The 14,978-nt window shown below is 46.7% G+C and overlaps 1 protein-coding gene across 6 annotated transcripts in view; it reads left to right on the top strand.

The window, feature by feature from the left end:
• Lmntd1 (lamin tail domain containing 1) overlaps window positions 1-14,978 on the top strand; it is a 229,170-nt gene that overhangs the window by 415 nt on the left and 213,777 nt on the right. The window lies entirely within an intron of this gene.

Raw genomic sequence — 14,978 nt, 5'->3', positions numbered from 1 at the left:
TTTTTTTTGTCATAAACTTCTGTATCCCACTCTGGTCTTGACTCTCCCTATAACTAAGAATGGATTTGAACTTTCGAATAACAAAATGGAAATCCACAACTTTACAAGCTAGAGAGAGACACTAGCTGTCCTTCATCCCTGTGTGTATACATTTATGACTTTTTGTGTAACTAGGATCAAACAAGATTCTTAAAACCATCTTCTTGAGATTTATCTTATCATACAATAACTCTTTTAATGTGTGTGATTCTATTAAATCGGGAACTTCTAGGCTCAAATTGTGGTCCCTCCTCTGGCCTCCTGAGTAGCTGAGACTGCAGAGGTGTACCACCATACTTTGTTATTTTGTTTTTAAATGTAAAAGAGTGTTTGTTTTAGCTCGCAGCTTGAGGGTATAGTCTGGCATAATGGAGAAGCCATAGCTTCAGATTTTGAAAACCTTTTATTTCTTGACTCAGACGTATCCCAGCCTGCCTTGAACTTGTTATGCAGCCCAGGACAGCCTAAGCCTTGTATGATCCTCTTGCCTCTACCTGCCAAGGGCTGGTGATATAAACCATGCTCCACATATGCAGTATTGGGGATCAAACCCCATGTATGTTGGATGGCAGGCAAGCTCTTTGCCATCTAAATCATGCTCCCGTCACAGGCACCCCTGTTCCCACATGTCCTGGTTATCTGTTAACTGTCAGTTTGTCCCAATGTAGGGATTGCCCAGATCGGATAGGCCTGTAAGCAGACAGACATGTTGGGGATTGTCCTGGTGAGTGACTGATATAGAAGGCCCCACCCACTGTGGGAAGCACTGTTCTCTGGACAGGTGGTCCTGGGCTGTGTAAAGGGATTTAGCAGTGCGGAGCATGAGCAAGCTCACTAAACAACATTCCCTTTATAGTCTCTGCTTACTCAAGTTCTACTGGGTTCCTCCCTGACTTCCCCAGGGCTTGACTGACTCGGAATATAAGTCAAATAAATCTTTCCTCCTGTTAGTTGCTCTGGGTCATGGTGTATGTTACAGCCACAGAATGAACCCCATGCGTGCGTCTCTGGTCATGGTATATGTTACAGCCACAGAATGAACCCCGTTGCTCTTGGTCATGGTGTATGTTACAGCCACAGGACGAACCCCGTTGCTCTTGGTCATGGTATATGTTTGTTACAGCCACAGAACGAATCCCGTGTGTGTGTGTCTCTGGTCATTTCTGTTAGAAAACTAAGTCAATCTTCTGGGCCAAGAGTACAGGCAGTTTTCTGGCATGGTCAATAGCGAAAAGTTGCCTTCCAAAAATGGTATTACGTTTCGCCTTTTGAAGGTGGTGTCAGGGTTGCCACTTGCGAGCCTCTTTATAGTTTGTTACCAAGGTTACCAGGATTCAGAAACTGAGTGTCTGGATGGTCCAGGTCAGCATAAGCTTCTAGCAGAGGGTTTGGTGCACAGATGAGTAAAGGGACATAAATGGCTGCAGAGCCAAGGTCGTTGATGGGATGCTGAGGTGGAGCGCCAGCTTTGAGGGTTAGATGGGATGCTGAGGTGGAGCGCCAGCTTTGAGGGTTAGATGGGATGCTGAGGTGGAGCGCCAGCTTTGAGGGTTAGATGGGATGCTGAGGTGGAGCGCCAGCTTTGAGGGTTAGATGGGATGCTGAGGTGGAGCGCCAGCTTTGAGGGTTAGATGGGATGCTGAGGTGGAGCGCCAGCTTTGGGATGCTGAGGTGGAGCGCCAGCTTTGAGGGTCGGTAGGGAGCAGATGCAGGTGCTGGGGATGATGGGAAGGCCAGCGGTTGTGCTTTTCCTTCTCGCCCTGCTCTGAAAGCTGCACTCCTAGCTGTATGTGTAGCCTGGAATGAGTCCCCTCATGGAGCTGGTGGTGGTGTTTGACTCTGTTCACCTGGATCTCCTACAGAGGGGAAAGCCATCACCTCCACACACCTTGATCTCATTTACACACCCAGGTCTCAGGGAAGCTCCTCTGGGCAGCTCCTCTCCCATGGATGGCAATCCAGGTACACAGTAGTGGGGGGTGGGTGTTTGTTCCATTTCTTATAATGACATACTGAGCCCTGGGAAAGGTTTTGATTGAACGATAAAGCTATAAATATGAATGAAGGATAAAAATCTGGGTTAGATTGATACGGGACAGGCGAACCGTTGAACAGAATAACTGCTGTGGTAGCTATGCCCCTCTGTGGTTAAGCCAAACCACAGCACCCGGGTATTCTCCCACACCTGTGTAATATTGGATGGTCTGTGTCCCCATAGGACCTGGTGTCATTGTGGATCTGATGCCCCCGCTGTGAGCTCTCCTAGAGGCTCATGTAAAGAAATACTGTGAAATGCAGATCCAGTTCACTGTGATTCAGGAGGGAAATAAGGTCACCTTACCCCATCAGAGTGCCACCCACCTCATACATATTCATACCATTTTCTTTAAAATCCACAAAGCAATGCATTGGACTGCTCCCTCCTCTGGGAGAGCCTACTCCAAAAGGTCTCTCCTTGGAGTGTTTGCTTATAAAGTTCTGATTAAACTGTCTCAGCTGACAGAGTGCCTGCCTAGCATGCGTAAGACCCTTGGTTCCATCTGCAGCACAGTTTAAGAGGCACGGCGGCCATGCCTGTATTCCCAGGGCCCGATTAGGAGTCAGAGATCACCCCTAACAGCTTGACATTGTCTGGGCTACAGGAGACCCTGTCCTACAGAACCTAGAGAGAAAGGACAGGGAACAGGAATACAAGACTAGATGAAATTAGGAGTGGAAGGCTTGACCCCAGGAAAGTCTCCCTACCACAATTGAGATTCAGATTGGCCGTACAATTAATTTCATCACTGCTGTTACCTTTTAATTTTGTTTTACACAAATATCTTCATGTAAGGCTAAGAACAAAGTATATAGAAGGGAAGATATTAGTGAAAACAGTGGACTGCCCATTGCCTGGAGTGGTGATCTTCTGCTTGGTTATTTCCTATGGCGATGAAGGCAGCAGCCTGGGAGACCCACTTGCTAATAGACCTTGTGCAGCTGTCTGAGGGGTTGGCTGCTGCGCAGCCAACTAGCATGCCAGCCAGGTATCAACAGAGCTTACCCACACTGGGTGTGCTATTTAAATTCTCAGAATTACTCTGATTTCTTTAGCTTAGAAACCAGGACAGGATCTCAGGACAGATGGCTTCATAATGAGTTTTTCTCCCCTTTTGGCTGGAGATTGTATTAGGCCTGGCCCCTGTCAGTAGAGTTCAGCGATTCAGCTTGAAGACTAATCTAACACCAGGAAGGCACAGCCGTCAGCAGCTAATGCTTAGCCAGTGACATACCAAGCATCCTGAGGCTGCAGAGGGTAAGTGTGGTCAGGTGGCAACTTGCTGAAGAGTTTAGGGTTAACTTACAGTTTCAGTTAGACTCATTTTTCAGATTATCTGATGGCATTCTTACTTGGATGCCATGCAGGACCCCGAGGTGCACATGCCCACCTTGGAGCAGGCACATGAGGTATGCTCACCCACCTTGGAAGTCTTTGGTTATTTTGGTGTGTATGTTCTGGTTTGATGAGAAGTCTCACTATGTATGTACCACATGCTGGCTTCAAATGCCTTATCCCTCCTGCCCTGATTTCTAAGTGTTTTACAGGTTCTCACTATGCAGCCTAGACTAACCTGACACTCACTATATAGCTCAGGCTGGCCTTGAACTCACAGAGATGCACCTGACTCTGCCTCCAGAATACTGGGATTAAAGCTGTCCCCTACCATAACAGGCTTAGTTTGGAACTTTTGATCTCTCACAAGAATATCCACATACTCTGGTGCTTACTGTTTTGATCCATACGTAGTACATCTTAACATCACCTAGCCAGCCAGGGATTCAGACCCGGACTTCTTGATTGTGTGCATACCCACACGTGTGTGAGGTACTCAGTGGTCAATCACATGTACCTTCCCTCGGGAGCCAGCCACATTCCTCCCACCCCCTTATTTTGCTTATTTATTTCTGAGATAAAATCTTTCATTGGCTTACCTCACCAAGTAGTCTAGGGCAGCTGACCACGGAACCCAGGATCTATGTGTCCCTGCCTCTGTAGCACTAGGATTACAAGTCCAAGCCACCATGCTGGATTCCCCCCACCCCCCTTCCCCCGCCACCTTAAAGTGGTTCTGGGATTCTAACTTATGTCCTTGTGCTTCAGGGCAAGCGCTTTACCCACTGAGGCGTCTCCACATCACCCACAGCAGTGCTGAGACTTTTACATCATCCCCGAGACCTTTAATTCTGCCTTCTAAGCCTCTCGCTGAGTACCATTCATTGGTTTGAAGTAGTCTTGTGTGTACATAGCGTCCTGCCTGGGGCTTATCAGCCTCGTCCTTCTACACCCCAGCCAATTTTCTCTGGGAAACTTGCATGCTATGCGTTGGTGACATCAGATCCTGCCATTCTCCTGTGGGAAACCATCCTAACCTTCCCTCTGGCTGTGGGATGAAGTCTGGATTCCTGACATGACTTACCGAGCTGTTATCTCCCTTCTTGGCAGTAATTTTTTTCTTCTTCTTCTTTTTTTAATCAGTTACCCATTACATCAGAAAGGATTTACTGAAGGCCTATTCTGCTCCAGGCCCTAGAGATACAGTGGTGGCAAGACAGCCCCCACCTTGCAAATGCTTGCACACTACACATGGAGACTAACAAAGAAGTAGTGCCCACTCAGGAGGGAGCTCAGGTGGGACCGTCCTGGAAGGCTTTGTCAGGAACATTTTTCGTTACTTGTTACCTGGCACACGTCGGATGCTTGGCGAGTCTTTGCTAAGTAGATGACTGTTCCTTCCCGATTATAAATGAGTAGACAGTGTTCACTAGCAGGATAAGGTGCGAACACACAAGATGCATGGAGAAATGAAACTGGAGGAATGGAGACTGGTGACGGTCCTGGCTGTCCCAGCACTTGTGGGCTGGTGTGCACTGTGTGCACTGTTCTGACCTCTAGGCACCTCAGTCGGTTAACTTAGTTTTTCTTCCTATCTGCTAAGAAAAATAAACCGAGAAATGATTTTGCTTAGAAAATGGTGAGATTAAAAACATGCTATGAAGTTAAAGCCCTTCAAGGAGAAAAGTGTGCATGGCCTTTGTGTTATTTTTACCTGAAGAAACAAAAAGTGTGTGTGGAGTAGGCGCAGGGATGTAGGCGCAGCAGCTGTACTAGTGGCCTGGCTCTGCCTTGGGAAGACAGCTCAGGAAAGCAATGTATGGGGCAAAGCATTCATTCCACCTCACAGTTTGAGGATACAGCCATTTTTGGCAGGGAAGTCATGGCAGTGTGTGAGTTGGAATGTGAGGCAGAGTGTGAGGTGGTGTGTGAGGCAGAGTGTGAGTTGGAGTGTGAGGCAGAGTGTGAGGCAATGTATGAGTTGGAGTGTGCGTCGGAGTGTGAGTTGGAGTGTGAGGCAGAGTGTGAGTCGCAGTGTGAGTCTGAGTATGAGGCAGAGTGTGAGTTGGAGTGTGAGTTGGAGAGTCGGAGTGTGAGAGTTGGCTGCTTACATTGAGCCTGCAGTCAGGGAGTGTGTGTGTGTGTGTGTGTGTGTTTGTGTGTGTGTGTGTGTCTGTCTGTTTGGGGCTGGTGTCGGGTGTGTATGTATTATGGAATGCATGTGGGTGGGTGGGCATGCATGATGTCCATAGAGTGTGTGTGTGAGTGATATGTAATGAGTGTAGGTGGGTAAGCATGCATAGTGCCCATAGTGTGTGTGTGTATGTGTGTGTGTGTGTGTGTGTATTATGTAATGCATGTGGGGAGGTGGGCATACCATAGTGTGTGTGTGTGTGTGTGTGTGTGTGTGTGTATGTGTGTATATGTATGTGTATGTGTGCATATGGGTGGGCAGGCATGCTATAGTATGTATGTGTGCGTGGGGTGGGGTGTGCACAGAGGACAGACCTGTGGAATTGGCTCTCTCACTCCACATTTACATAACCTCCAGGACTGAACTCAGGTCTTTAGGCTTTTGTGAGAGGGGCTTTTGCCTGCTGAGGGCCCCTGCTGGCTTCACTCTCTGCCAGCCTTTGGGATGAGGTTGCCCACATTCAGGGTGTGCCTTTGCTCTTCAGCTAAATGTCGGTGAGATGCCCTCACTGACATGTTTAATGGTGTGTTTCCTCGCATCCAGTCAAGTTTACGTTGGAAATTGTCTATAAGAATGCTGTTAGTGCTACAGTGTTTCCTTGTTTAATGCATTGCAATGTTTATTACTCTTGAATGAATTACTCCTGAATTACCATTAAATCAAGCAATATATCATGCAAGAATTAGTAGACTAGGGGAGGCCCTTCTACCATTTGGAAATAGGACAGTCACAATGTCTTCCACCTTTAGGTTCTGTGCAAAAGAAAATTTTTACCACCTTACCATAAAGCCAAATAAATCCCAGCAAATAATACAATTTCAGAGAGCTCAAATGCTTTAAATGTCTTTCGATGAAGGAGTCTGTGGCGCTCTGAAGTATCTAGTGACACGCTTTCTGCTCTGTCTGGCATGGAAGAAGCTTCTGGGGAGACTGAGCTCCAAGTACTTGCTTACTTAACTCTTCTAAGTCCTCACAATGCTCCATGCCTGTGTGGTGGCTGTGGGGTGTGACCTAGCACTTCTGTGAAAAAGATTCGATTCCAAACTAGTCTTAACACACACAGCCTCCAAGGACAACTAGTTATTCTCAATCTCTGTATTGTCTGTCTGTCCGTCCATCCATCCATGCATCCATGCATCCATCCATCCATCCATCCATCCATCCATCCATCCATCCATCCATCTGTTGTTTGATTCTCACAACATGTGGGAGAAAACCTTGAGCTATGGAGTTTAAAAATCTCTGCCTGGGGCATTTTGAGCGGACGCTCTTCCTGCTTACCCACAGCTCTGCCTCTGCCTGGGGCATTCTGAGTGGACGCTCTTCCTGCTTACCCACGGCTCTGTCTCTGCGGTCCTGTTAGGATGTAAGCAACCAACTTCTCCAGCAAACCAGCCTGCAGCCTGTGGTGGTGCTGTTGCTCTCCTGTTGATGGTGTAACCACTCACTGTTGCATGGACATTCACTCTCACACAAGCTTAATAATCTCTTTTGTAGCATTGAGGCTAGACCAGGGCCTGAAGTGGTAGAAGGCGTTCTACCTCTGTGCTGGGTCTGCAGCTGCTGCGGATATACAGGTTCTCATTGACAACCTTGTTCCTCTGGCTTGCAAATGTTTCAATATACAGGTTCTCATTGACAACCTTGTTCCTCTGGCTTGCAAATGTTTCAACAGTTACAATGTATCTCTACTTGCCTGGGTTTGAATATTATGCAGCCTATACTCTAGTCCATGAATTAAGGTGCAAATGAATGACTGATTAGTGATTCTAGGCGTGGAAAACTGTATGTGTGCATGATAAAATCCCATGTGGCCTTTGACTTTATAGCCTTCATGTCCCAGTTACTTAAACAATGAAAAAGAAGTGCTCCCATTATGTGCTCCCCTACCTGTGGCAATATGGACAAACATGTTGAGTGGGCCATGGACTGAACTCATCTGAGAGGTGGCTTCACAAACAAGGAAATATATGGAATATTTTTATGGCAACCATTTGGATTTCTAATTTTCTAGGCCTTACATGTTTATTTTGAAAACTACATTCAGTATTTTCAAGGTGCAAGAAAATTCCATATCCTGTGGCATAAACTTATAGAATTTTAGCAACATTTTTAAATCATATGATTTGTTCCTTGGGTAGAGTTGTGGCATTCTCCTGTGGTTACATCATTCTGCCTTGGCCTTTCAAACATATTACCCTTGACACAGTTTGGAGTATGGAACTGCCTATGAAAACACTAATAATTTATTTTTTCTATTTGAAAAGTCCCTAAACACAAATTGATAAACTCCCCCAAGAACTGCATGGCAGTGTACAGGCTAGGCTTTCAATGGCCAAGACCTATATTCAGATAGTTGGAATGCCAGAAAAAACATAGCTGTTAGCCTGTATTTCAAGCAATCTGTATCTCATCTTCTAGGTTGGGGAGATAGCAAAAATGGGGTGAAGGTTAGATGCATGCATTTCATTTATGTAGAGAGAGGGGGAGGGAAGGGAACGAGAGAGAAAGAAAGAGGCAGAGAGACAGCATCAGAGACAGCAGGAGAGCAAGCATGCACGTGTGCAGAGAGACAGCATCAGAGACAGCAGGAGAGCAAGCATGCATGTGTGCAGAGAGACAGCATCAGAGACCGCAGGAGGGCAAGCATGCATGTGTGCAGAGAGACAGCATCAGAGACAGTGGGAGGGCAAGCATGCATGTGTGCAGAGAGACAGCATCAGAGACAGTGGGAGGGCAAGCATGCACGTGTGCAGAGAGACAGCATCAGAGACAGCGGGAGAGCAAGCATGCACGTGTGCAGAGAGACAGCATCAGAGACAGTGGGAGGGCAAGCATGCACGTGTGCAGAGAGACAGCATCAGAGATAGCGGGAGAGCAAGCATGCACGTGTGCAGAGAGACAGCATCAGAGACAGCAGGAGAGCAAGCATGCATGTGTGCAGAGAGACAGCATCAGAGACAGCAGGAGAGCAAGCATGCACGTGTGCAGAGAGACAGCATCAGAGACAGTGGGAGAGCAAGCATGCATGTGTGCCTGTGATTTGAGGCCAGAAGACAACCTTGAAAGCCATTAATTATTCACCTTATTTTTGGGACAGGGTCTTAACATCCTGGAAATCACCAGGTAGTTCTAGTCAGCTGGCTGTACACTCCTGGGACCCAACAGTCAGCACCTCTCAGTGCTGGGTTCCAGGATGTACCACCAAAAACAGTCAGCGCCTCTCAGTGCTGGGTTCCAGGATGTACCACCGTCTCTCAGTGCTGGTTCCAGGATGTACCACCGTGCTTGGCTTTTTTTTGTAGGCTTTGTATTGCATTTATGCCCTCATGCTTGCAAGGCTAGGACTTTACTTGATCAACAATCTTCCCAGCCAGATCTTTGCCAAGTTATGAGCCAGAAGGGTTGTATCCCAAATTAAAAAACAAACAAACAAACAAACACAGAAACAAGTCCTAAACAGAAACATCAGTCCACAATGTTAGAAGTTTTAAATGATGGCTCATTTTGAAAGGATTCTCCCTCACCAAAACAAAGTGGCAGGCTGCACCAGCCAGAGCTTTTCTTCCTGACCTTAATTGTCTTCTAGAAGAACATTCTCGCCTCTTGTTTCGGTTATTATTTGAAAGTCTGGTGTCTCCTAGAGGCATCAGTCTCATAGGCCAGCAGCTGTGACAAACACAGTGATCATTTCCATAAACTAAGTTCTTGGCACAGTCTGAGCTTGGACATCATGTACTCACCTCGATGTTGCTTAGCTGTATCGATTAGCTTTAATTTGTAACCTGACAATGTGGTAGAATAAAGTGGCTCATGTTTTACTGGGCATTTGTGATGATCTGAGATGCACCAAGTGGCATAAATAGTAAGGTAACATATGTCTGTGCTTATGAAGAGTATCTTTGGGTTTTCTCAGTGTCTTGGGTTGCTGACTAACATGCCCACACATGTGACACCATCATGGTGTAGGTCACAGTTTGTGGAGCTGGCCTCACTAGAGTTAAGAGAAGCCCTGGGATATTTGTAATTTCCTACACTCAAGGTCTAACTCCAGCCAATGACCGGTTCAAACTTCTTGTATCTTATGTGTTTTGACAAACCCTGTCTTGGATTGTTCAGAATATTTTAGTGTGTGTGAGCATGCACATACGTGTATTCCCACCAGTTCTCATTTCTTTTATCAATGTCTGTCACTGGTCTGGAATTTGCTAAGTTGGCCAGGGAAGCTGACCAGTGCATCACAGAGATCTTCCTGCCTCTGTGTCCCTGGAGCTGCTGTCTAACAAGCACACATCACCATGCCCTGGTGTTGTGTGGCAGTGTATCTTGGGCCCTCACATGTGGGCTGTGAGGATTCTACTAACTGGGCTATCTCCCTGGCCTGTGAGGTGTTCTTAGAAAAAACAAACAAACCCAAATAATCTGTTGTTCACACTCTCAATAAGCTTTAACTGTATCTTTTTTATATCGGCTGTTTGCATATGATGTTTTTATTAACCCTCTCAACAATTTCTATTTTTTTACATGAAAAGTAAGCTAGAAAGTGTAAGGTCTCACAGTGAATAAATCACAAGTGTAGATATGCCTTCATGTTTTCTGGAACTTCCTTGCTAGGCCACAGGGCACGCTTTCAGATACCTCAAGACAGTAGAGTCATGGTTGTGGATCATACCACAATGCATGTGCCTCGGAACCAATGGGACCAGTGACTTGACGGGACTCAGTGAGTTCCCTTAAGGGCCTCTCCTCCCTCTCTCTCTCTCTCTCTCTCTCTCTTCTCTCTCTCTCTCTTCTCTCTTCTCTCTCTCTCTTCTCTCTCTCTCTCTTCTCTCTCTTCTCTCTCTCTCCTCTCTCCCTCCCTCTCTCTCTCTCTCTCTCTTCTCTTCTCTTTTCTTCTCTCTCTCTCTTTTCTCTCTCTCTTTCTCTCTCTCTCTCTCCTCTCTCTCTTCTCTCTCTCTCTTCTCTTCTCTTCTCTTCTCTTCTCTTCTCTTCTCTTCTCTCTCTCTCTCTCTTTTCTCTCTCTCTTTCTCTCTCTCTCTCTCTCTCTCTCTCTCCTCTCTCTCTCTTCTCTCTCTCTTCTCTCTCTCTCTCTCTCTCTCTCTCTCTCTCTCTCTCTCTCTGGGATGTAAGGTTATATATCGTCAGCACCCAGGCGATCTCTCCATTTCAGAAAATGAAAGCAGCTTCCAGTCGATAATGACAACCAATATCAAAAGTCTTTTATTTCCTAGTCTCAAGGAAGTTATAGCCGGGACCTAAACATCTCCATTTCCTGAATTTGATTTAATGATCTTCCTCCTGGCCTGTTGCTACCCAGCTACTCTACTGACGGTAATGAGTGGCTCCTCTCAGGACCCGTTCCTGTCTGGGAGCCTGTGACTTTGAAGGTGATGAGTGGCTCCCCTCAGGACCCGTTCCTGTCTGGGTGCCTGTGACTTTGACTCATTGTTCTGGCGTTTGCAGCTGCGATTTTAATTGGATTTGTGCCACTGCGATTTAAACCCCAGCATAGCTTAATGAAAATCATAAAACTGTTTAAGTAAAAAGAGACCTTAGAGACCAGCTTGTCCCAGAGTCGCATAGAAACAGTTCCCAAGCTGAAACTGGTCCCACGTGTGTTGTTCTCCACAGGAAAGACCCATGTTGGACTCTTAACGAGTTTTGGAATTGGCTGTCATTTTAAAAATGCATTTCAAATAAAAGATTGGTATGTTGGGCTTCTCTTACAAACGGGGATGCCCTCACATGGTAGAATGCTTGTCTAGAGCATACGAAGTCCTAGGTCCAACCCCCCACACCACATTGAACTGGGCATAGTGGTTCCTGCCTAGAATCCCAGCACTGGGGGGAGGGAGGCAGCAGGATCAGGAATTCAGGATCACCCTTGGCTTCCTAGCAAGTTGGAAGACAGCCAGACTGTTATTAGACTTTCTCAAAAATTTATATAAATAAAAGTAATAATAATGAAATTCAACGTTTGATGAAGATTACAAACTCTGGGCCACTGGGCAGCGGTGGGCTGGTTTTCCTGCCTTTGATCTCCGGCTTCCTGCACTCAGTGTGGTCTCTAGCTCTGTGGAGCGCAGGTGCTTCCTGGAGATAGGGCCGAGCTTTTCGGAGTGTACTGACCCTGGCTCCTTCATTGGCAATAATGTGGCCAGTGATCTGCTGACACCGGCCTTCGTGGCTGTGGTGCTGTTTCTTACAGCAGATTGATGAGTTACGGATAGTATTTCTGACTGTCAGAAATGGAAAAGCAGATCATAATTCTAGAGGGCTTTGTACTCTCTATAGGTAAAAAGTATCTTACTGTTATGAAGTGGCTTAAGAAGACGAACTAGTGTGTGATATTAACAAAACACATAAGGGCAAAATAGACACAAACACCAAGAGCTTCGAGTCCCCTACATTTTTTCTCTTAGGCTCCTTAGTGGTTTGTATGTGTACGTCATGTATGTACATCGTGTGTATGCATACTTACATGTGTGTAGGTGCATGTGCATGTGCGTCCTAAGGTGTCTTCCTTGACTGATCCCATCTGTATTGACTGAGAGAAGGTTTCCTCTCTGGGAGCTCACCAATGGTCTATCTAGCCAGTTTGCCCCGGAGATATCTTGTCTCTGCATCCCATTATGGGGATGTGGGCATCTGCCATCCTTGCCTGGCTTTACATAGGCCCTGGGCATTCAGGCTCTAGTTCTCACATGTGTGTGGTCAACTCCTTGCCCACTGAGTTGTCCCCCGGCCCTTTCAGAGGTTCTCCTCAGCTTCCTTCCTTGTCCCTCCTTTGTTTTATGCTCAAACTTCTGCTGAATTGTGGATCTCAATGGAAAAAAACATTAAGTTATTAGGGCTTCCTCTTTCTCTCTCTGTCTCTCTGTCTCTAGTTCTGTTTGTCTGTCTCTGTCTCTGTCTCTCTCTCACACACACACACAAGCTCAGAAAAAATAGTAGCTAACAATATTTACTTTTAATTATTCACTTTTTATAAGGTATTACCCTTTTCTTTTACTATTTTTATAGCAGGTAGTTATCTCTTAGCTTGAATGAAACATTTAACCATATTCAAATACTAACAAAGGATATTTTTTTAAAATTAAGGAAGGATATGTATTTTCCTGTGTAATGTTTACCCAGAATGCCCAAGTCCTGGGTTTGATCACAGCACTGCAAATAAATAATATATAAGAGACAGAAAAGAGATGCCTGCCTCCCTATCCTGTCCTTTTAGCATGTTTGTATGTCAGGGGCACACCTGCGCATGCATGTAGTTGTGGTGGGAACATTCCTACTCATGTATTAGTATGCATGTATACGTGCCAAGGGTGCACTTGCACATGCATGTGTTTGAGTGTGCATGTATATGTGTCGGGGCACACCTGCACATGCACATGTATGAGGATGCTTGTATGTATGACAGGGTTATACCTGCACATGCATGTATATGAATATGCTGTCCAGAAGACGTTTTATGTGTCAATCCTCGGGCATCCTCCACTTGATGATTGGGTAGCCGACTGGACAGAGGAGGGACCTTCCTGTGTCTGTGTCCCCAGCCCTGGGATCCTGAGCCATGGCAACCACCCACAGCGTCACTCTAGATGTTTCCACATTCTTAACAGGCCGTGCAGAGGGTCTGACTTAGTGTGCATTGGGGATTTCATGGAGTTGGGTATTGTGGTTGTCATTTTTCCCCCGGAGGAAAATATTCTAAAGTGATCGCCATGCCCACCCACATGCTCAGCTTTCCCCACAGCCAAGATGTTGTTTCTTGTGTTGTCCTAGACTGTGTGTGTACACTCACAACTGTTTCCTCCATTCTGTCAGCTTATCATGAAGACAGTTGATCACTTTCTTTAATAGTGATGTTTTCCTTTAAAGAACCTTAAAGAACCAACATCAGGCCATGCACAATCCAAAGTCCAGCATTCAGGAAACTGAAGAGGGAGGGTTTATGTAAATTAGAGGCTAGCCTGGGCTGTTTAGTGAATTCCAGGCCAGCCTGAGCTACAAATCCCTGTTGCAAACAGAGTAAAGAATCTCACCTTGATCCTCCTTTCTGAAGTTTTCTAATTTGGCATTTTAGCAAATGCTAGGCTGTGCGAAGTCACAGTGATCCCAGAGGAGGGGGGGGAAAGAGATGGGCCTCAGCGGCGCAGCTCAGCTGGCATTCCAGAAATCTACTGTTGTCCTGTTCTTAGAAGACACCACCTATGAGGGCCACTCCTGCTCGATGTGGGTCTCCCTCCAGGCAGCAAGGACAAGGGGAGCAGAAGCAGGCAGGGGTCAGATGGCGGCGAGTGTGATGCAAGGACTTCCGGAGACCGCTGCAGTGAGACACAGTGTTGTCCCAGGGGCAGGGTATCAAGGGCTGTTATGGTGCTGGTGGAAAGGACTGGGTGGCTATAATGTAGTACCTAATTATCAGGCGGGGGGGGGGGGGGGAGGGAAGGGTTGATTGTCATGCACCTAGTTATCATGCAGTCAGGAAGCCAAAGCAGGACATTGGTGCTGAGTTACGCATTGTTTGCAGAGAGCCCTGCACAAGGCTGTTTTTCAGACAAGGCCAGGCACCTGTGCTCAGAGGCACTCTCCAGACAAGGTCAGGCAGAGAAAGAGACACCCCACGGAGAAAGGGAGTCCTCCATCTGTGTTGAGCTCAGTAAGCCATCCAGACATGAGGGACTACAACCGCAGTAGCACTGTTCTCCAGCCGCCTGCCTCCCACAGACAGAACCCAAGACCCTGACAATCCCAAATGAGAGACACTCTCTAAATCTTTCTCATTCTGCATATCTACGTGATTTCCGGTCACAGAAGTGGGATCTGGCCCAGGGTGGAGACATGGCATTCCGAGCTGCTGAGACTGTGTGGTTACTGACTAGCAGAGGCATCGCTTCTTCCTTTACGATGTCATCCGAATGGGCCTGTCAATCGCCTGGGTCCTTCAGGAAAGCTGTGTTCTATAGAGCTAGTGTAAAGCCTGCTTAAAGATGTAGTTGGACATCCTACTGTCTCCCCCCTCCCCCCAGTGTGCTGGTCTGCAGGGCCCCTGAGCCTTTGTCCAGTCTTACCCCATCGGAGTCCTTTCCTCCGCAGGATCCCTGTGGCCATTGACCTCTCTCCTCCTTAGGAGGTGTCCCATCCTACTCTGCAGTGAACCCTGGCTGGCTGGCTTGCACACTACGCTGAGGGTCTCTGTCTAATTCTTTTGATGGATACCTCAGGGGTGGGGAGCTGAGGACAGCACCTGATTTCATTCACATCCTTAAGGAGAGCTTCCCTACTGCGTCTCTAAAGAAGTGGAAGCAGAGAGCAGGCAGGAGTGGGCTCAGCTGTACGATCTTACAGCCTGCTTTTTTTTTTTTTGAC

Source organism: Mastomys coucha, unplaced genomic scaffold (assembly GCF_008632895.1).
Source record: "Mastomys coucha isolate ucsf_1 unplaced genomic scaffold, UCSF_Mcou_1 pScaffold20, whole genome shotgun sequence".
Taxonomy (NCBI): Eukaryota; Metazoa; Chordata; class Mammalia; order Rodentia; family Muridae; genus Mastomys; species Mastomys coucha.
The sequence above is the reverse complement of the archived record's forward strand: the minus strand, read 5'-3'. Positions and strand labels throughout refer to the sequence as shown.